Here is a 22,534-nt window from a genome sequence, read left to right on the forward strand (position 1 = left end):
CCAACTACAGACTCTCCTATATTATAGGACAAGGGACCTCAGGTACTGGTTACTTATTCATTAAATAGATGAGTCATTATCTCTGCAAGGCAGCTCCTTCTACTGTGTATCTTTCCTCAATAAATAGCACTATTCAGATCTTAAGCTAGCTGAATAGAAGATCTATAGTAGGTGGAGCCTCCTCAATCTCGTCTCCTTTACCATCCAAATCCAACTGGTCATCTAGTCCATTCTCTTTCTCTGGCCTGTCCTATATCATCCATTGACTGGTGATTGTTGCAGCATCAACAATAGGCTTGCTCTTCCTACTCATTCTCCAGGCTGCAATCATAATGAGGTTTCTCAAGCATTGCCACGACTCATGTCCACCCCCTATAAGCACTTTAATGACTCTCCATTACTCACTGCAATGCTTTACAAACATTTTAAACTCTGGAACCTTTTCTTCCAGTGAAACTTACAATACAGAAAAAAAGAGATAAAATTAGAACTGTTCTGGGTGAAAGTTAAATAAGAGAGGCAAAGCACTAAAGGATCCCTTCAACAGAACACACACACAACAGGTCTGGTCCAGAAGCAGCTCCTAGGACCCCTAGAGAATCAAAGGAGTCCAGTTTAAAAATTACTGTTTCGTGAATAATACTTGAGCTCTCAAAGCTCTTCAATAAGACCACATACGTGATGTAGCAGATTTCTCTGGTACCCATGTTATCCTCTCGGTTCACTTGTAATTGGAGTTCTCACCATAGTAGACCATTCCCACTCTACTGCTAAAGCTTCTCATCAAATGCTACAGTACATCTTTCCAAATTTTGCCCAGGAACTTCCTTTCATTTAACATAAGCTGGCTCACGGTGCAAGAAAGCATAGCCCAGAATTGCCTCTGGAGTTAATTCTTCCGAGACCAACTTTCAACTGATGAGGAGAGGAACTACTAGACACATGCTGCAGGCACCTGTCTGGCAGGTGAACAATTCTGAAAGAAATTCAGCATGCTTCTCAGAGGCCCTGAAGAAATGGAGCCCTGTTGTTTCATAATGCACCTCCACATTGAGTTTTTTCCCTTGCTTGTGTCCCTTCCCCAGACAAGAGTCTCAGCTTTAAAACTGGAAGGACTGCATCCCTTTTAGTTGTGGACAAACCAGGATGTTTGGTCATCCTGTGATTTCATTCCAAATATTTTCACAGAAGTCATTGTCTTGGGCTCCACTTTTGAGGAAACCTTAACTAGGATATATGAGTAACATTACAGAGAAAGTCCTGCTATTAACAGAGCTGGAATCAGTTGAAATCTTAGGCATTTAATAGCTATGTCACCATGGGCAAGTTACCTTGCTTTTTTAAACCTCAATTTCCTTATCTGAAATCTAGGGATTAAAAATATTGATGTTTATAGATATAGTTATCAATTCATCCCTTTTCTACAGTATTAACTGAGTACATGGATCCCCAGAATAAATACCATAATTCCTAGCATCCTCTGCAGCTAGGTGTGGCCATGTGACTACCTTCTGGACAATGTTCAAGTAAAAATATTGTAAGGTAGCTTCCAGAAAGTTTTCTTAGAGCACATCTAGTGTATTCCCATGACCCTCTTTTTTTCATCCCTTCATTCTTGCTGCTGACAAGAATGTAGATAAGATACCAAAAGGTAGAGTAGCCAGATTTGGGCTATGACAAGGCCTGGGATATGGAGATGAAGAGGCAACAAAATGAAAGGAGCCCAGGTATCTTAGACCCTCTTGGACCAGAGTCACCATTATATCCCTGAACTTCAGACTTGTACATGAGAGAAAAACAAATTTGTATTTTGTTCATGTTACTATTATTCAGGAATGGAGAAATGCAAATATTATCCTTAGCCAAATTTAATCCTAGTTGAACAATAATTGTTTTCCATTTTGGTGGGGATTAAAAGAAGTTTAATATATAAACCATTTCACATGAGACATAACACATATCTGGCATGTGTTATTGTTTTCAGTTATGGCGGTGAGAGTGATGGGTGGGCTAATGAAGCACCTTGATGATATTCAACTGAGAGCAGTGCTCCATTCCCCAGATCCGCCCCAGTCTGGTCTGACACTGTTTCCCAGATACATGAGGGTATTCACATCTCATCATTCCACAAATATACTACAAACACCTATTCTTCCATGTATTTGCAATTCTCTTCTCTCTGCCCAGACTATCCTTTCTTGTCTGCTCCCCCTGGTGATTCTGATTCAGTTTTTATGATTCTGCCAATCTCACTTCCCCAGCTCCCTGGGAAAAACTAAGGACTGACATCGGTGCTCGCACAACACACTGCACACCGTTTCCCCTACCTCATCAGAATTTAAGTTTTGAGTATGATGTGCATCTGGCAATGGTGCACCTAGTCCAAACTTGAATCATACCAGAAATGCAATGCATCATGATAATATTGTGGTGTTTCTCTAAAATATATATATATATATGTATATATATATATATATATTTTATATGATTTGCTTTTAGTCATATCAAATATATATATATATATATATATACACACATATACATATATATATATCACCTCCAAAATCAAATGAGTAGTGCTTGTGAGCGCTTAATGGGATGTTTTAAAAGGACCACAATTCTGGAAATGCCACCTCATTCAAATGATTTGCTTTTGGGATGATTTGCTTTTAGTGGATATTTAGAAAATAAGTGGTTTTGAACTGTTTTTTACTCACGACATTTCTGACACCATCACAACTTCTCCAACTCTCCAACATCAGTTGGGTGTCTTACAAAGTCACTTCGATTCTGACACTATTCTACTGGAGTTAGCATCAGAGCTAGTTGGAGCAGTCTCATATGATTCCTCCAATTCAGAGGTCATTCACAAGTCCCAAGTCCCAAGTTGTCGCCAGCACTCTGACCAACTATAAATTCAGAAACTTCCCATAATCAACTCCCTCTTCAAGTCCAATAATTTGTTAGACCAATTTGCAGAACTCAGAAAAGCACTTTTACTAATCATTACTGGTTTATTACAAAGTGTTCAACACTGAAACAGCCAAATGGAAGAGTTGCATAAAGCAAAGAACGTGTGTGTGAGGGGTGAGTAAGGGGCAGTGCAAGGAGGTTCTGTGCCCTCTCCAGGTACACTATTCTCCAACTCTTTGTGTTTTCACCAACCCAGAAACTCTTCAAACCCCATCCTTTAGAGGTATTTATAGAGATTTCATTACGTAGGCATGATTGGCTAAACCATTGGCCATTGGTGATTAACTCAATCTCCATCTCCTCTTCCCTCCCCAGAGTTTGGGAGTGGAGCCAAAAATTCCAACCTACTAGTTATCTTTTTGTCTTTCTGGAGACCAGCCACCACACTGAAGCTGTGTAGGGGCCTCCAGCTCAGTCATCTCATAAGCTTATAAAAAACACTATTCTCACTCCAGAGATTCCATGAGTTTTAGTATCTATGTACAAGGAACCAGGGACAAAGACCAAATACATATTGCTTATTTATTAGAGTGGCTTCCTTCTCTGTCTTAGTCAGCTAGGATAAATTACTTCAGAACAGTGAAGATTCTGCTCAAGAGCAAACAGGTAGTAAAATTCAGAGCTAAATTTATAGCCAATGCTTCCTGATGCCAATCATAATACCACATCACAAGTCTGCCTGCAAGACAACTCACGGCATTATCACATTAATAATAATAATAATAATTAATAATAATAATAAATAATAATAATAATCAGAATCACAACAATAGCTAATATTTATTAAACATGCATTAGGTACCAGAAAATATGCTAAGCACTTCATAATGATTATTTCATCTTGTTCTCACTTTATATATGTATATCTGACATAAACTCTTTCTCTCCCATTTTATAAATAAAGAAGCAAATCTGGACATTTCAATGACTTGTCTAAAGTCAAAAAATTAGTAAGCAGTAAAGCAGAAACGAGTGCGGGTTCATCAGGCAGCAAAACAAAAGTTCTCACCATTCTACCAGAATGCATTTCCTTAAATATAATATCCAATTCAAATTTAGCTTTCATTTTCAACCTCATCCAGAATTAACTTTCCCCCTCCTCTGTATTCCCATAGTAGTGGGTACATCCTCTGTTAGACCACTCACCATATTATATTGTAGTTATTAGCATAAATGTCTGTCTCCTCTACTTGTCTGAGTGTCTGTTGAATCACATTGTGCATTATTATCTTTGTATCCCAAGGCCTGGTAGAATGGCTTATATAAAATAGTAATTCATTCAGTTTAACAAATAATAATGGACACAAAAAAATACTTCTTGAATTGGAATGGGTCTTGGTCTCACCACCTATAAAATGGAGACTGTTCTTTCCTGGATATAGAGACAGTTCTCATTCTTTGATGTCGAAAAAATGCTCAAGACTTCATGAGCCAATACATATGTGCAATGGGCAAGGAACATCTTGAGAGAATGCTACCCTATTATTATAAGGTACTACTGAAAAGGGACCAAGAGAGAAAATTCCTACTGTCCTAACATGATCCAGCTGCAAGAGAAAAGCAAAAAGTTATTGCCTCTATACTTGAAACTAGCAAATTGGCCTAAAGGCCCAGGGTGCAATCTTTGCTGCATATTGCTATAAACTCTAGCCCACTATGCAAACACACAATATTCCTGTGTGGGGGAAGCTGTCATTGTGTCTCACCACCAGGTATGCAATCAGCGTCTGGTGGGAAGATTGCCAGGCTGGCCATCTGTGTTGTGCTTGGTTGCTAGGGCACAGGCAGGGAGCTATGTAGTGTCTTGCTTTCACCCTAGCCACAAAGGCCTGGAGCAATGACAAAGGCTGCTCAAAGTACTGGAGCTCCAAGAATATGTACATATTTGGCTTAATTCATGGAACTTTTATTGAAGGCCAGCTCAGAAGACTGGGATTTTTGTCTAGGCTCTGCTTCTGGGAGCCCCCAGGTTAGACATATAATTCTCTGACTATATACAGTTCTTTGTTGTAAGTAAAAAGGACCGAAAGCTCAGTATTTCCCAAAGAGGGTCTGTGTACCACTGGCAGGATGTGAAATGTTTATAGATACTACATGGACAAACTTGTAAAGAATTCAACAACTGTGAATTATTGTATCGTGCACTAGAAAATAATTGTCATATCAAATACTTGATATTATATTACATAATAAACTGACTAGAATGAATGTAAGTAAATAGTTAAGTTTTTTAAAAAGAATCAATATTAGAAAATATGAATACCGGTAGGGAGTATGTGGATATGACTGAAACTGTGAAAGTGAAACACGAACCACTAGAGTTAGATGTGTTGGATAAGTTAGATCAGACATTCTAGCATTTGACTCTGCAATTCTAACGCCAATGGGAATTTATTGCCAACAAAATTCCAGGAAAATTATCTGGACATAGAAGAGAAAAGTAAATTTATTCTGAAAATGACTCCATTTATTTAAGACAAGTTTATCCAAACAAACATTTTCTAACACCTACAGGACATCGCACACCAAGCAAGGCATTATGGATATGAAGATGAAGAAGACAGGGTCTTGGCAGAGTCTAATCAGGGACACACCTGGGGAAATAAATATCTTTAATTTAGTATGATGTTTATAATAGTGTGAAGTAACCTGGAAGCCAGAGAGAGAACACCGGTTTTCCCTAGGAGAGAAAAATAGCCAAAGAAGTCTTTACAGGGGAAGTGAACACTGAGCTAAGTCTTGAAGCCTAAGTCAACATTATGTGAGCCTATAAGAAGGAAAAGACAATCCAGGCAGACAGGAAAGCATGTGAAAAAGTGCTGAATGGCAAATCTAATGGCAAATTTTGTATTTTTTTTACTCTATGCGTCATGTATAAACAAAAGCAGCCATGTTAACTATTTTGTGTACTTCATGAGTGAGAGAACCAGGTGTTGAATGGAGTTATAAGCAATTCCACACCCATGTACTTTCTCCTGTATCATATCGTATTTGCCATTCATATCTGAAACCTTACCAATGTTTAGCTATTAATGGTATTTCCAGCTTATTTATTCTTACCCCACCAAGTGTGACAACTACTTACCAACATAAGAAGGAGTAATGAGATCTGCTTCTTAAAGGTTGGTATCCCCAATTGCAGGCAACTTTTGGACTTCACATTACTTTTCCTCTTTTATAAAATTCTCTGTAGAATAATTCCCCAAGACACTTTTCATTCGTTATTTTAGGCAAAACCCAGAAAGTTTCACAAAGTCTCTCCCATGTTCTCCTTCCAGTTTATACACAGACACATTTCTCAGCCTTGCTAATGGAAAGATTCCACTCCTGGGGAAAACTTTATTAGGAACAAGGCAAAAAAAGATGCTGAACTATGGCACTGATTAATAAGGCTCTGACATTTGGGGATTGCTCCACAAGAATGCTCCATAAGAACTGAGGACACTTAATCCAATCAAGTTAGAGAAACAGGACAGCCATGACAAAAGGCCACAAATTCTCTACAGCTCGCTTTAAAACAAAAGAGCTGATTTGAAATGAATATGGCTATGGCTTTGTTTTTCCTCTTCAAAAACGAGCAGCTATTCTAAGTCAAACCAGATATCGCTACTGACTATGGGTAGGTGTATTTACCCTGTGGGAATGGGAAGGAAATTGTATGGAAGCCAAGTATAAAAAATATTGGCCTACAGGTATGAGAGAGCCGAGGAGGAAAATAGAAGTTGAGGATCTTCCCATAAAAAGGAACATTTTCAGCCTAAGGAGAGAGTTTTACAACAGTGGTCTCAACCTAATGACATGTTACGGTGAAAATAGTGAAACAACTATGAATTCTGGAGTGAATCAGAGAGAAGTTTTAATTTCAGCTGTGCTCTTTACCAACTGTGTGACCCTCAGGCTCTCTCCTGTCTCAGTTTTCTCATATGCAAAATAGGACTCATAGTATGCACCATAAGGATTGCTACGAGAATCCTGGTACAAGTCGTGAGAGTACTTAGCAATAAGAGAAATAACATGTGTTAAATAAATGGGGGTCTCTATGCTCAATTCCATTCAATTGACAATAACTTTTGGTTGTCTGATGGATATTTTGAATATCTCCATCAATGCTTTTTGCTTTTGTTATTTTGGTTACTGTATATTATTAAATTTATTTTTCTATCTCCTTAATGCCAATATATTAAAACAGTATTGGTTTTTAGTATATTTCTCTTGTATCTGGCCAACTTTCTAAGTTGTCTTATCTGTATTAACATTATTTTTACTAATTATCTTTTATTCTCCAGATATAAAATCCCATACTTTATAATAATAATTTTGTCTTTCTTTCTAATAGTTTTTCTTTTCTTTTCTTTTCTTTTCTTTTCTTTTCTTTTCTTTTTTTATTGCATCATTGCCTTCTTGCTGGATTTTAGTTAATTCTAGTAAGACAAAATAAATTCTTTTTGCAATGAGGCAAGTAACATAGTGACTTGATTGGTGATCTAGATTTTCATGATGATAGCTAAAGAGGAGAGATTTCTATCGCCCTCTCCCAAAAGATGCATCCGTCAACAGCACTAAAGCAAAAGTGCACCGGATACGTGCCACTGGGTAAAGGCCAATTCTGGAGCAGTAGAAAGAAACCCCGGAACAGAGATGCTGCTATTTCAGAACAGAGTTGGGCTTTGCCGTAGGGGTTTTGCTTCACGATCTCTGCCATTTTGAATTAGAGGTGTGAACAGCCTCAGGTTTTGAGATAGACAGCTTTCTGGCCTCTACTTTCAGGTCCAGAAGCACAGAGTTGTCAGTAAAATGAAAAAAAAAAATCTGGTTAATAGATCAAAATCAGTATACCATTCAGAGAAGTAGGCTTTACCCCGCAATCCATTCTGGTGAGAAGAGTCATTTCGGAGGAATGGATTCTTAAGTTATGAGTTCTCTCTGCCTAGGGAACATTTAGCCTTCCATTTTTAGTTCGCAAAGATGTCTTCATAGCACCCATATGTCACTGGCATACGTTTCTTCATTAAATCAATAATGGCTCATATTTTCATTCTAATATTATACCCCATCACACCCTCCATCAGCATTCAGTGTTGTGTGCCTTTGTCCTGAGTATTTGGTCCACAATGGTCTTCATTCCCTTGTGTCTCCTTTACGCAGTAAGCTTCTGGTTAGTTAAGGCAACACCTTATCCAGATTTCCTCTGCGCTATTATTGTGTTCTATATTTTCTTCATCACAGCACTTATAATAATATTTAATTTGATTACATTGAAAGTAGACTTATGTCTTATTTCTCTCCATATTCTCACGCCAAAAACTGAGCCTGATATATATTATTGTTATCCACATCTATCAGATAGAGTGCTTTTAGCAGTAAGTAACAGAAAATTCCATTCATACTGCCTTAGTTAATAAGAAATTGTACTAATTCAAATAATTGAGGGTCAAAACGTAGGGCAGATTTAGTTTTGATTTAATGCTGCAGTTCTGCTTCAGATTTCTCTCTGTGTCTTCTTCATCTTCAGGCATGCAGAAAAATGACCACAGCAATGATGAGCCTCATTCCCCTGCACAGTAACTTACAGAGGAGGAGAGAGACTGATTCTTCCCATGGCCAACTTTGCTTCCCACATCATTTCCAGCATTGGGCCATGTGCCCATCCTTAAAAGCCATTGACTGGAAAATAGAGTGGGACTACCCTGAGATAAGTTAGATCTATCCCTGGAGCAAGAAGTGGGGTCACCCTCCCCTGCAACACATAGACACTGGTCAAGTTGGGGTTCTACTGGAAAAGTATTCAGCTAAAAGTAACTACTAGATTTGCAATCATTAAATTAATAGTTTAGTTTCTTCATATAACAAGAGCTAGGTGCCTGCTAGTATTAATTCAGCCACCCAAAGTTACCAGGACTGATACATTGAGATTCTCTTAGTCTTCCCCTCATGCTCGTTCAGTATGGGTTGTAAACAGGAGGGACTGAAAAAAATAAGTTCATTGAAAATACTGTGGTTTTGCTGTTTTTATTGATGGAGAAGGGATTTACAAATATGAAGAAGGCTAAGGCTAGAATAAATCCCATGGTATTGTGTAGACTGAAATGAAAATTGATGAGGTAAACTTGTGGTTTTAAATATAAAGGAAGGGAGGAAAGAAGGAAGGAAAAGTTTATGTGTGTGTGCAAGCATATATACGTGTTATACCTCTGTCCATTATAGGAACCTAGAAACGTTGGCACCCCTTTCACAATGAGCGTGTCTCGTTTTTTTTTTCTATGTAAAGAAACTATAACCTCTAAAACTAATGGTTTATCCAGTGCTAGCAGAGGAAAAATTCTAGATAGGTCTGGAACATATTGTATCATAAAGCAAGGAATTGCTTAAAAAAAATGTTGGAGATAGGTCAAAACATCACTGGAGCCATTTTGGGCTCCACTGGCTAAGTCTAGAACAATTTGTACAGCAAAATAAATAATGATATTTATGGATTGTACACTTTTGAGTAAAATAGAAATCTATTAATCTATACTGATATAAATCAATGAGAGAAAAGGAAAAATTCCCAGTTAGAGTAGAAGATATAAAGTAGCAATTCTCAAAATATATTTTTTATTAATCATTAATTGATGAATACAAGATACTTATTAGACTTATAGTAGAAAAACCTTATAGACACTTTTAGCCAAATGGTGAAAGTTAATATCACAGGTAACGAGACAAACTGGCATTTGGTGTCTAATCATATGATGCATGAAATGAATGTTTGGCAGATATTACTGCTAAAAGCTCTTAAATCATGAAGAAACATCATACAAATTCAAACTGGGAGACATTCTACAAAGTAACTAGCCTGTCTTGTTCAAAGTCTTGAATTAAAAAAAATGTTTCATTTTGAAGGAAAAAAAAAATACATTACAACTTAGCAAACACATTTTTCTGGATTGGATCCAGAACATAAAAAGTATATTATTCAGACATCAGAGAAATTTCAATTGGGTATATGAATTAAAATGCAATATTGGGTCAGTGCGAATTCCCTGATTTTGATGGTTTTACTTTCATTATGTAGAATACCCTCATTTGTAAGAAATATAAACTGATGCAACTTATTAGAAAATGATTCAGAAACAATAGCACACATGAGTGTGTGTGTTGTGTGTATGGGTGTATATGTAAGAGAAAAAGAAGGCTAAGACAAATGTGTAAAAATGCTAATAACTAAGAAATCTTGGTAACATAAATACAGAAGCTCTTTGTACTGTATTGTTAACTTTTCTGAAAGTTTTCAATTATTTCAAAATAGAAAGTTCAAAAGAAGGAGGAAGAATAAGGATATGAATGTTGCTTGGTCACCAAGAGTATATATGATAACATCCATCTCAGGCCTCACAAGGCAGACCCTACCAAAAACACTGCACTTTTTTTAATTTCTAAATTATAAGGGCTTTATCCCTCAATCTACTTATATATAGAAAATTCCATACTCTACCAAGTGCCTCTGGGAATCTCCATGGTATTTTAAAATGTTCTGCGAATCTGTGCTGGTTGTCACTTTTTGTACAAACTAGTCATTTGTCTTCAGACCACCATCTGCTCTTCGGCAGGTCACCCCTTTTTCAACTGAGATCATTTCACCCAAGTTGCAGCTGCTATCCTTCTTCATTTTTCCGGTACGGCCTCCTCACCTGCCCATGAGATCACTGAAATCAGAGTTTGGCTAAGCCCAGCTGTCCTTCATGGAGCTGCAAAGGGGCCTGGAGCCTAGAAAGCTCTCTATTTGGCTGCTGCCTCCAAACATAGCAAGTACTTATTTTGAAAACCCAACCTCAGAGACATTTCTCCCCGCCAAGAATCTTCAGAGGTCCCCGCAATTCTGAGTGCAACCCCAACTGACTTCCAAGAGGGTTAAGAAGAGAATTTATTTTTCCGGAGAAAGTAGGTAAGCCCTTGCTTTATATCAGTAGCAGGGATGGACAAACTATGCCCATAGACCAAATCTAGCCCACTGACCATTTTTACACAAGCTGCAAGCCAAGAATGCTTTATATATTTGCTAATGGTTGAAAAAATGTCAAAAGAAGAATGATATTTTATGGCCCACAAAAATAATATAAAATTAAAATTTTAGGGTTTAGAAAGTATATTGGACTACAGCCATACTCATTCATTTCTGTATTGTCTAGGGCTACTTTTGTGCTGTAATGGCAACATTGAGTATCGGTAACAGAGACCACTCTGCCGGCAAAGCCTAATATACTGACCACCTGGCTCTTTACAGAGAAAGTTCGTCAATCCCTGACCCATATGACTGAAAGAGCCTTCAAATAAGAACAAACAACACCCTCTCCTCCTCCTAAAGCAAGCCCACATCTCTACCTGAAAAAAATTATTAACTATCGATAACTACTTAAATGACACCTTTTTCATCCTAAAAAATTTTCTCAAGTTTCACTTACTGGAATTGTGATGTATTCAACTCTCAAGTAAACATGTATTGAGGTGAACTGAGCCTTTAGGAGTTGGGATGCTGGGGCCTGGCTCCCAGCTGAGTGTCCATAGCTTCTAATGATTAATCCAGGTCAGACAAGGAGCTTAGTGAATGACAGCTAAGCAGCAGAAGCCTCCTAAATGGTGGAAAATGAAGAGCTATAAGGATGGTAGGAGAGAAGAAGGGTATTGGGGGATTAAATGAAGTGGTACAGTAGTACCAATTAAAGACCTGCAGATTTCTAATTAAAGCTCAAGCAGTTCTCCTGCTGTCAGTGTGGCTTATGAACCCACACACTAAAGAGGAAGATGTCAAGTCACCTTAATTCTATTGTAATCATTATTTCCACAGGATAAATTTTTGGCGCTTCTATAATTTGTGTTGAATTAATAGTCCAGTATCTATTTCAAATTTAATGCCCATAGAGGATTTTTTAATAAATTTTAGTCCTTACACTTAAGGAATTTTATTTATATTGCTTTCATTACAATGAAAATGGAAATAAATCCAGAGAGAAGAAAGGTCCATCTGCTGACAGCCCCCAAAACATTGAGAGCCTCAGCTCCACAGCCACAAGAAATGAATTCTGCCAACAACCTGAATGAGCCTGGAAGTGGATTCTTCCCCAGTCACAGCCCCAGGCGTAAACACAGTCCAGCCAACAGGTTGATTGCAGCTTTCTGAGACCCAGTTAAGCCATGCCAGAACTCCTAAACTACAAAAACTGTGAGATAATATTTGTATGCTACTTTTTAGCTAATAAATTTGTGGCAATTTGTCACACATCAAAAGAAAATTACTATACTGGACAACATTCCTACATCCACTTTCCCCTAATCTAAGATGGTGATTTTCTGCTGCTGTGCCCAAGGTTGTGCCTTTAACAACTAGTTGTGTAGGAAAGAACTCAGGAACTCTTCTAGATTGATCGACAGAGGCTTTCTTCAGCAGCCAGCTGTAGAGACTGCTAGCAATCTGATACATGAGTAGGAGCCAAGAGTGGAGCCTACATGTGTCTTCTCCATCCTCTCCCACCACCCACCCCTGCACAAACACAGGAGAGCAGTGGGAGATTAACCTATGGGTCTGAGTCACCAGTATAAAAGAAACATATGACTTCACATATATGTAAAATCTAAAAAAAATATTCTTTCCGGAAGCATGCCACCAATATGATACAGAAGGAAAAATGTGATGTTTGATGTCTCAACATTTGAGTATTTCAAGACTTGGCTCTGCCATTTACAGTTTGACGAAGGCCTCACTACATGAGGTTTCTGAGTCTTCTTCCCACCCATAAAATGTACATAATAGTAATACCTGAAACCATGTTGCCACAAAATATTTATTGTTCATTGTCAATGTATAATAGACATGATACCAGAAGCCAGGAATACAGAAATAGGTGAACCATGACAACTGCCTTCAAGAGTTGGAAGGGATCGTTATGTAAAAATTTAAACTATACGAGGGAAGTGAGAATCTGTCCTTTGTCACTGCTGTGGTCAGCAAGGCTCAGGACATCTCACGGTGATATCCACTCTACGTCTACTGAGTGACTATGTGATGCAGAAAGTTGTTGGGCTTAGAACTGGTGATTAAATTGCACTTGGAGATTGACAGCACTGGAAAGGAGGAGGGAGGAAGAGGAATGATGGGACTGAAGATTGTGCTGAAATAATATCCATCCTAAGCTGTAAAGCTACATACGTATTCACACACTCACACACACCCTTAAGGTGTGTGTCAATAAAAGTCTGCTATTGTCAATAAAAGTCTCCCCCACGGGGGAGTTTGGAGGAACATAAATTAAAAGCAGCTGCTTTCTAAGCATTGATAAATGGAGAAGGTGGGAGCGGCTGGCGGGGGGAATCCAGAGAGATGGACAATGTGAGAGTCATGAAACCAGGGTCAGAGATTACAGTGTAAAACAAAAGCTCACCTGCCCAAATCCCTGGAGGTCATCAGAGGACAACTGGGATCCCGCCATCTGTGAGATGGGGCTTTGAGCCAATGTAGTCCTTAATCATAACAAACAAGGTGATCTCTGCAAGCTGAAGAGCTGAGGGACATGTAGGGCTTGATGCTGAAGGAATAAGCAAATGAATGGACACAATGTCAGGAGCAGGAGAGAAAGGTACATGTGACTTTGGGGAGGAGGGGAAGAATTTACAATTATATTCTGCCATCAGCAGTGAATTACTTTATGGACTAGGAAGAAAAGCTGACAAAGAGCATATAGGTGTCATTTTTCTCCAGAGAATAGTCAGGCAGATACTTAGAGAAGGAAAGCCTTTCGGGGAAATTGATGGGGTCAGAATTTCTGGGATCAGGTCGGTGTTGTCATAGGTAAGAACTCAGTGGGCCCCACATCATGGCTCCTAGATCAGAATCGCCCTGGAGGAGGAAGGGTAGGGGCTGAGGGACCACCTCTCCTTCCAGACAGACCGCCCTTCTCTCCAACGCAGGTGTTTGCTTCCCTTCCCTTCCCTTTCTTTGTTTTGTTTGTTTGTTTATTTTGTTTTCTCAATCTTTAGCTCATGCCTGAGACCTGACCCTTCTACTAATTCTTTTCAGTAAAAGACCAGGGAAATTTTAGAAAGAAGGAAGAAAAGAAAGTTAGGAAAAAAGAAAAAGTAGACAAAAAGAAAAGACAAGTGGAATGTTCATGGGAACCATGGGAGCGTGAGCGTGTTTGCAGGGTGCATCTTGGAAAATGAATCTCTGGGAGAGACCTTTGGTGCCAAATAGTTGAGCTGCTGCCAGTCTTTCATGACTCCTTCTTTATCATTTCCCCTGCAAGGAGGCAGATCAAGACAAATCCGCATTCCTTCCCCTATGTCTGGGGCCTGCTCTTAGCCTTTGTCAGCTGCTGGTTTGCTGAGGCTCCTGGGTTTGAGAAAACCCGCCTGGCAGCTCCATGTTTGTTTGCAGCAGCACTTATGCAGATGGGGTGTCATCTGGGAGCCATGGCAGCAGAGACACAACAAACAAAAGCAATCACTGGCTTCCAAGGGTGAACAGTGAAGTGCTCCTTAGCTTCCCAGCACTGTTTATGGAGTAGCTGAGTGGCCGTATATCCCTGGTCCCCCAAAGCCAGATAGTGGGCAGCTGTTGCAAATTCTTCCTAAAGAGCTTATAATAAAATAATTCAGGCTGGACTTGACCATGGGACCATGAATGTCTCCTGTTGCCATTTGGTGGTGACTGTCCCACTATACCCTCTAATTTCTCTCTCTCTCTCTCTCTCTCTCTCTCTCTCTCTCTCTCTCTCTTTCTCTTCTCTCTCTTTCTTCTCTCACCCTTCTCCTCCCTCTCCCCTCTCCCTCTCTTTCCTTCCTTCCTTCCTTTCTATATTTCTCTCTTGCTTTCAGTAGTTGAGCAAGTGATAGATGCTAGATCCTGGAATTAGAACCAAGAGCATAACACAGAAACAGGACATGGTTTCTATCCTCATGGAGCTCAGAGCTGAGTTGGAGAAATAGACCAACACATGCCCAGTTGCCTTTAGTGTGGTAAGCAATACCACAGTGGCTGTGGGAAAGAAAATAGTGATTCCCTAATCAAATCAAGGGCCTTCAGAGAAAGCATCCAGGAGCTGGGCTTTGAAATGCCAGTTAACCAAATGGAGGAGTGGTGGGCAGAGGTCTTCCTGGAAAGTGGTACAGCATGTGCAGGCAGGGAAGATTGAGAGAGCACAAGGCTATTTGAGGAACCCCACAGCAGCTCAAGTGTCAGGTACACACAGTTGAGTGTGAGAGATGGGATTACAGACCCAGGCGGAATCATAAAATGGTATGTAAACAGAAGGATTTTTAGACAGATTACCCGATCTGCATTTGAAAAAGATTTCACAGGCCACAGCATGTAAAAAGATGGAACAGAGGAGAGGAGGGCTGAAAAGAGAAAGGCCGTGCATGCAGACTTCTACTAAGCAAGTCATCAGTAGAAATATTCCAACAGGGCAATATGAGTGTTTAGTACTAAAGGTGGTAATAGCCTTTGAGCTAACTAGCACACAAAGAGGAGAGTGTCAGCTCCCTTCACAGTTACATTCTGATCTACTTTTTCATATATGAAGAGAATCTATAAGGCCTGTCTCATTTAGTCCTTCAAATTTGCTCAGCCTAATTTAATTCTCATTTGCCCATTATCTATTTTATGCCAAGCACTGTTAGAGACACAGGAATATCAAGATTAAAATGGTTTATACTTTGTACTTTCCTAACCTAACAGCTATTTGTGGTATTAAAATACAACAATCAATAACTTAGCTCTTTCCCCAATTGCCCCTATTTTAAAATCTGTTTTTATTTTCAACATCAGGTTACAGGGAGTTGGGAATGGGGCGGGGGAGAAAACTAAGAAATGTGCTGAATGCTTTACAGATTAAATTAGCAATGGAAATACACATGATTTCTGTGGAGTCCAAAGTAGCTGAGAGGGAGGCTAATGAGAAGCAGGCTGAACACTCAGTGAGAAAGGTGACATGCTTGGCCTCTGCTTGCCAATGTCCAGTAGTCTGGTTTGGATGGAGTTCTTGACCATGGACAGATAATGATTCTGGCCCAGCTTGCTGCCAAGTACAGCTAGGGAGATATAGGTTCTACAGTGGGCACTGGAACACCCAGGTAGTCCCAAAAATGACTCTCCGTTCAAAAAAGTGGCCCCAGAGAATGCTGTTGGTTATCATATATCTTCTTCAAGCCCACAGACTGTGCTTTAGAGAATGCTCCATTCTAAATCTCTTCCCCTCTGTCTGATGAACACTTTCTCATACTTTTTTTGTGTGGCCTCCCCTGATGCCAAGAAGAAAACTAAAGCAGTTAGTACATCTCTCTTGTATGCAATATGGTGCCTATTATAGCTTAATGCAATATGCGAATATATATAATAAAATGGTATGTACTATCTGTACTGTATTGCATAGTATATATTATATATGATATGATGTGAGATAATGTGGCGTGCTGTAATTCTGTTTCCTTGACTACATTGCCATGAGAATATGAGCTATTTGACTGCAGGGCAGTGGCTTATTCATCATAATCTCCTTAGAACTAGAAGCATCTGGCAATTAGTAGGCGCTCAGGGTATGTTTTTGATAAAGGAAGGAAAGAAACAGAAAGGGGTAAAGAAATGGAGGGAAAGAGGAAAAGAAACAAAGGAAATAATCATCTTGCAAAGACCCAACACTAGTCTTCTTTTTAGAATGGGTCTTGTATCTCACTAACACAGGCTGGCCTCTGGCAATTTTTACATCAGATATCAAGGAAAAAAAAGTGAGAATGCAGATTCCCTGGCCTCACGCCTTCTCAAAGAAGGCCTAGATTCCCAAATTTGCTTACTCACACTCTAGAGGAGTGAGAAAAGAAAAATAATAACTATACATAAAGACAAGTGTCATTATTCAAGTGTCTACAAGGTAAAGCGTTTTAGGAAGAGAGAGGAATACTTCATTCTGCTCAGGAAGGTCAGGGCAGGAGAACTACTTAGATGGGTTTTCAAGGCTGAGCAGGAGATGCAAGCTGGGAGTGAAGACTATTTCAAGGCAGGATTCACCAGAGTGAATCCCAAAGCACTGGGTCCTATTTCACCAGCTGAGTAATAGCGGCAAGAGTTTGCATATTTTCAGCAGCAGTTATACTTGTAAAGATGGCATTATTTTTTCAAAAACTATGTCCTGGAGAATTGATATTCATGGAAGTTTTGATTCATAAACTGAGAGCTCAAAGTCCAACTTGCTCAATTTAGTTGGAAAATCTGAGAAACAAGAGGTAAACAGACATGTTAAAATTCATTCACAGCTAAATAGAGACAAGGCCAGAAGTGAAGACTCAAATCAAGATTCCTTTAAATCAGCAAGGAGGTAACAGTTGGGTCAACTATAGGAGACCCGTCCCCACCCCAATCCAACCTACTGGGTCAATGTATATGTCTTTTATAGATGCTGTCCTATTCTGCATGGTCTCACCCTAAAATAAATTGATTAACAATAAAATCCAATGTAACGAAGCTCTTAGAAGGAATATCCAAAGGTCTGGGGTAGGCTATAGGCTCTATAAAAATAACTTAATGTGCAGCCTGCCTCTGCCACTTCCTACCTCCGTGTCCTTTTACAAATTCACTGTGGTTTCTACACTTCTTCATCTATAAAATGGGGATGTTCTTCTGTAAATCAGAAACCTGCGGGAAGTCCATGAGATATTGTATGAAGGAAATTAACATGGCTTCTAGATGTAGTGGGCTAAGTGATGGTGCCCAAAACATATATCTGTGTTCTAATATCTAGAATCTGTGAATGAGACCTTCTTTGGGAAAAGACTCTCTGCAGATATAATTAACTTAAGGATGTCAAGATGAGGAGATCTCCTGGGATTATCCATATGGGCCCTAAATTCGGGGTCAAGTATCCTTATAAGAGACACACAGAGAAGAAGAAAGGTGACCACAGAAGAAGTGAGAATGACTCTGCCACAAGCCAATGCCTGGAGCCACCAGAAGCTGGAAGAGATAAGGAACAAAATCTCCCCTAGACCCGCTAAAGGGAGAAGGGCTCTGCTAACACCTTGATTTCACACTCTATCCTCTAGAATTGTGGAGAATACATTTCTGTTGTTTTAAGCCGCCAAGTATGTGGTGACTTGTTATGGCAGCCACAGGAAATTTATACAGTAATTAGAAACTAGGAAATAGTAACTGTTCAAAACTATATATAAGTTCTCATCTCCATCTGCCAGAAAGGTCATTTTGGAAGCACATCTGATGTTTTATTTCTTTCCTTTTGCTTTCTCTAAAGCTGGATAGAAAGGAAGATGGGACTATGAGACATTTGCTCCATGAGCTCTGTTCTGAGCCCTAGTATGAGCTCTAATATGCCTCTAGGTAGAAACAAATGGCAAGAATAAGGCAAATCTTTGTGAAAAACCCACCCAAGAATGGGAGGCAGAGGATAGAAAGATGGAAAATGCAGCATCAACATGATTTCCTTTATAGAACCTTAATATTGGGGATGAAAGGGGTTTCAACACTTCCCCCTTCCCCCGTCCCATAGGGCCTTTTCACTGGGGATGATATAGTGGAAACATCACCGGGCTGGCTGTCCTTCTAGACTCTGCCATGAACTCACAGTGTAGTTACTTCTTGTAACTCCTCCCTTTTGAACTTCAGTTTTCTTATAGATAAAGTGAATATTTTGTGCCATATAATTTCAATGGGAAAGATAAAGAGACAACAAGCTACTGTCTAATTGCATCTGGCTAATTTCACTCTACCATCTGTCTAAACATCAGACATAAAGATGGAAAACCAGTCACCCAGTTATATGAATATTTGTATTATTATGCATTCTACCACCCACCCCCCACGTACAGACTTGGGATAACAGCATTGTACTCACTCCTTTGGCATCCAAGCCCTGTACATTCTCCCTCTTCATTTCTTAGAAACATTATGCTGCAGCCTCACTGAATGATTTTCCACTCTATACTGTTTTCCTATGCAGAAAACAGAGTCTTTAGAGACACCCTCAAAACAAAATATCAAGTAGCAGCAGAGACTCTGACTTAGATTTGTCCTCACTTTGGCCCAGACTCCCTGTATGTCCCAAGGAACACAGTGCAACCTTAACTTCCAGGAAACAAAAGAGATGCTTCTGGGACATGTAGGGTCTCAGTCACAAAGTATTCAATAAGTGAATTCTATATGGTTTAACCTCTTTGTCTCCTATTTGGATGCCTTTTATATCTTTCTCTTGCCTGATTGCACGCACTAGGACCTCATAGTTTAATTCTGATCAGTTCATATCAAAAATGATAGAGTAACATGAAAATTATAGGATGTCTTCTCATTTTGCCAACATGGAAAACCAAGTCGCAGAGAGAAAAGATATGCCCAGCCATACATGGTAAGTCAGTGACAGAGGAAGGACTAGGACCCAAAATATCTTGAGTCATGTATCCTGCAGTATTTTTTAACAGTATGACTACTCATTGCCCCAGTGGTGGGGAGCTTCAGTGTAATGGGGTACATACAGAGGGGTCAGGAGAGGTTCTAAAGTTGTATAACCAGCCCAGCCAGTCAGAATTCTCTCTGCCCTTTGGGACTGAGGGTCAAGAATAGAAAGGTATGAATTACTACTTAGCTGAGTTCCATCAGTATATTTATTCTCAACCAGGGATGTGGGGGGAGGCTTTGTCCCCCAAGGAACATTTGACAATGTCGAGAAACATTTTTGATTGTCACGAGGTGAAGGGTGGCGGGATGGGGTGCTACTGGCATCTAGTGGGTAGAGGCTAGGAATGCTGGGAACATCCTGCAAGGCACAGGACAGCCCCCCACAGCAAAGAATTTTCAAGCCCAAATGTCGATATTTTCAAGGCCTACGTGGAGAGGTAGAGAATGCAACCATCAGAGATGACATACAGGTATAAGCTTTGTGTCTGAATTATAATGATCATCATTTTGGGTTCCCAGAGACCCGATGCTTGAAGTTTTTCCTTTGGGATGGTGAGCTTCTCTAGAATGGAGTTGCAAAAGCCAATAAATCCTCTTTTTTGGCATATTCTAATTTGAGTTGGGTTTTTGTCACTTGTAGTAGAAAGAGTTCCAACTAATAAACTCACATTTATTGAGCACTTGGGAGTTAGCTAAGTGTTTTTACACTCATGGTCTTATTTGAGCCTCAGAAAAACCTATGCTTTATATGGAGAAAGATAAGGAATAGGGAGGAGCTTTATCTCATTGACATGTGTGAAAACTGAAATTCAAAATGCCTGAGGTTAAGTGACCGTCCAAACACCCCCAACTCCAAGTTGTGAGTGCCATAGAACCTCGCCCTAGGAAAAAACTGTACACTCTTAGCATCAGAACTGTACAGTAAGAGGCAGTATAATTAAAATAATAGAATGATAGTTAATACAGACAGAGTGCTTACCATATGCCAAGCTCTAAGTGCTTTGTGTGTATTAACTCATAAATCCGCACGACAAATTTATGGTAATAGATACAATTATCTTCTCAGTTTTACAGGTGAGGAAATCATATATTTGACGATGTTCATAAAATGACGATGTTCTCTAGATAAGTGACAAAATCAGGATTTAAATCCAGAATCCTTAAGTTCAAGCATATACCCCATTGAGTTATAGAGAAGTTATGAAATTTGACCCAAATCCTCCAACACATAGCTAGGAAGGTGAGAAAACAGGATCCCAATCCTGACCTAATTGACTTAAAAATATTTATTCTAAACTTGCCCCCATACTTCCTTTCATTCCAGATAGTGGACTACAATGCCAGGATTTAAACCCAGACTTTATATTTTAATGCTAATGCCAGTGCCTTCTCATACACTCATTGAATACATACTTAATGCAGACTTACCATATATTACGCCCTTTAGAAATTTTTTTTGGAGTGAAGAATAGGCATGATGCCCATTGCAACTTATTGTATTATTCTTATCCTTGAAGACAATGAAATTCATACTCATATACAATTTTGGGGATCTCAGAGCTTAGGAAAAGGAGCCGTCTGTATTTTATTAGGGAAGGACAAGAAAACTCCCTTTGTAAACCTTTGTAAGCCAAGTTAAAAATATGCTAGTCCACAGTTCATAGCAAAATTGGACACATCACACCAAATCCCTTTTATTCCGGGAGCACATGTGGTCAAGATGGTGAGTAAGCCTTGTTTATTTCATGGGTTACTGGTAGTAAATGCAGGCTGAGGGTTCTGTCCCCACTTCTGTCCTGCCATTGGGGGCGGAGGGAGAGAAAGAAGATCTCTGGGTCCAAAACAAACAGCTTTGACAGAGATGAAAAAAAATTACATATCACTGTATTGATAGAAAAAGACAATATTTAAGGGTGAAATGGGTTTCAAAGTCTTTAAAAATATGACATGGGAGAAACAAATATAAAATAAAGATTATTTCAAAGGCTTTCACATCAAAATCCTTTCTGATAACCTTTATTTCTCAAGACTTCTGAATTTTTTATGTATACTCTCAGCAGGAGTATCTCTACCTCTGGGACTTTCACACCGTATTCTGTCATTTTGATACCAAGACTGAGCTGAAAGAACGTCACACAGAGATACATATGAAGCCCAAGAGCCAGTGCTACAGGGTAAGATTTTCCAAGGCTAAAGATGACCAACAGAAACAAAACCTTGGCTCAGAAAGGATCGGTTTTCAACTATAAGGACAGAAGTTTGTTTCCTTTTAGATAATGTAAAGAAGGTATTAGTGAAACATTTTAGTAAAAGCAACACCTTGAGTTCCTTGTGCAAATTAATCTTTCCCTGAACACTGCATATCATTTTCCCATGCTTAAATGAGGTGACGAAGCCAGCTCAGGGGATTAAATAATTTACCCAAAGTCAAACCACTGGTAATTGGTACAACTGGGAGGATGAGTTTTCTGTATCCTCAAGGCAGCTGAAGTTAGTTGTTTCCAAAGCTGAATGTATTGTCTTCCCTCAAAGTGGCAACTCCTCATGTGTTCCCCACTTTGTGGTTGGAAGCAGAGCCCACCAGTTATCATGACTAGATGTCTGGGATGTCTCATCTCCTGTATCAGTCAATCACCAATTCCCCAGATCCTGTTCCATGCTCTCCTTGGCGCCCCTAATACTTCCCCCCATGCCTACCTAGAATACTGCTGACATCTCTCATATGGTCTCTCTCCTGCCATCTTCTTCCCTTCTTCATGAAGCCACCAGAACAGATTAAATGTAAATTCAACAGTATTACTCTCATGCTCAGAGCTACCCCACCCCCTCGCAAACCCACGTCACTTATAGGATAAACTGCAAGTTTCTTGGCTGAGCACACAAGGCCCTATTCCTTTTGGTCCTGTCTCACCTCCTCAGTCCCTCTCTTCACACTCACTCTCTGCCTCATTAGCTTCCTGGATCACAAATTGCTGTGGTCTCCCCTCATGCACAACCATGTTTCTCGTCTCTCTGTGTTTCTCCACCTGATGGCTCTGCCTCCTACTCTTCCTCTACATGGTTCATGCCTTCTTATCCCTCAAGGCTCAGCTTAGTCAACCCTCTGTTGTATGTGCCATGCCAGAAAGTTTT

The 22,534-nt window shown here is 39.5% G+C and overlaps 1 long non-coding RNA gene across 1 annotated transcript; it reads right to left on the bottom strand.

Moving 5' to 3' along the window:
• Nucleotides 1–297: 297 nt before the first annotated feature.
• Nucleotides 298–10,169, bottom strand: LOC120605791 (uncharacterized). The gene is made up of 3 exons (XR_005653716.1): nt 10,033–10,169; nt 6,299–6,300; nt 298–308 (listed from the first exon to the last, which is right to left on the bottom strand). It is a non-coding gene; the product is annotated as an uncharacterized LOC120605791 (long non-coding RNA).
• Nucleotides 10,170–22,534: the final 12,365 nt, after the last annotated feature.

This window comes from Pteropus medius, unplaced genomic scaffold (genome assembly GCF_902729225.1).
Source record: "Pteropus medius unplaced genomic scaffold, Ma_sr-lr_union100, whole genome shotgun sequence".
NCBI classification, from domain to species: Eukaryota; Metazoa; Chordata; class Mammalia; order Chiroptera; family Pteropodidae; genus Pteropus; species Pteropus medius.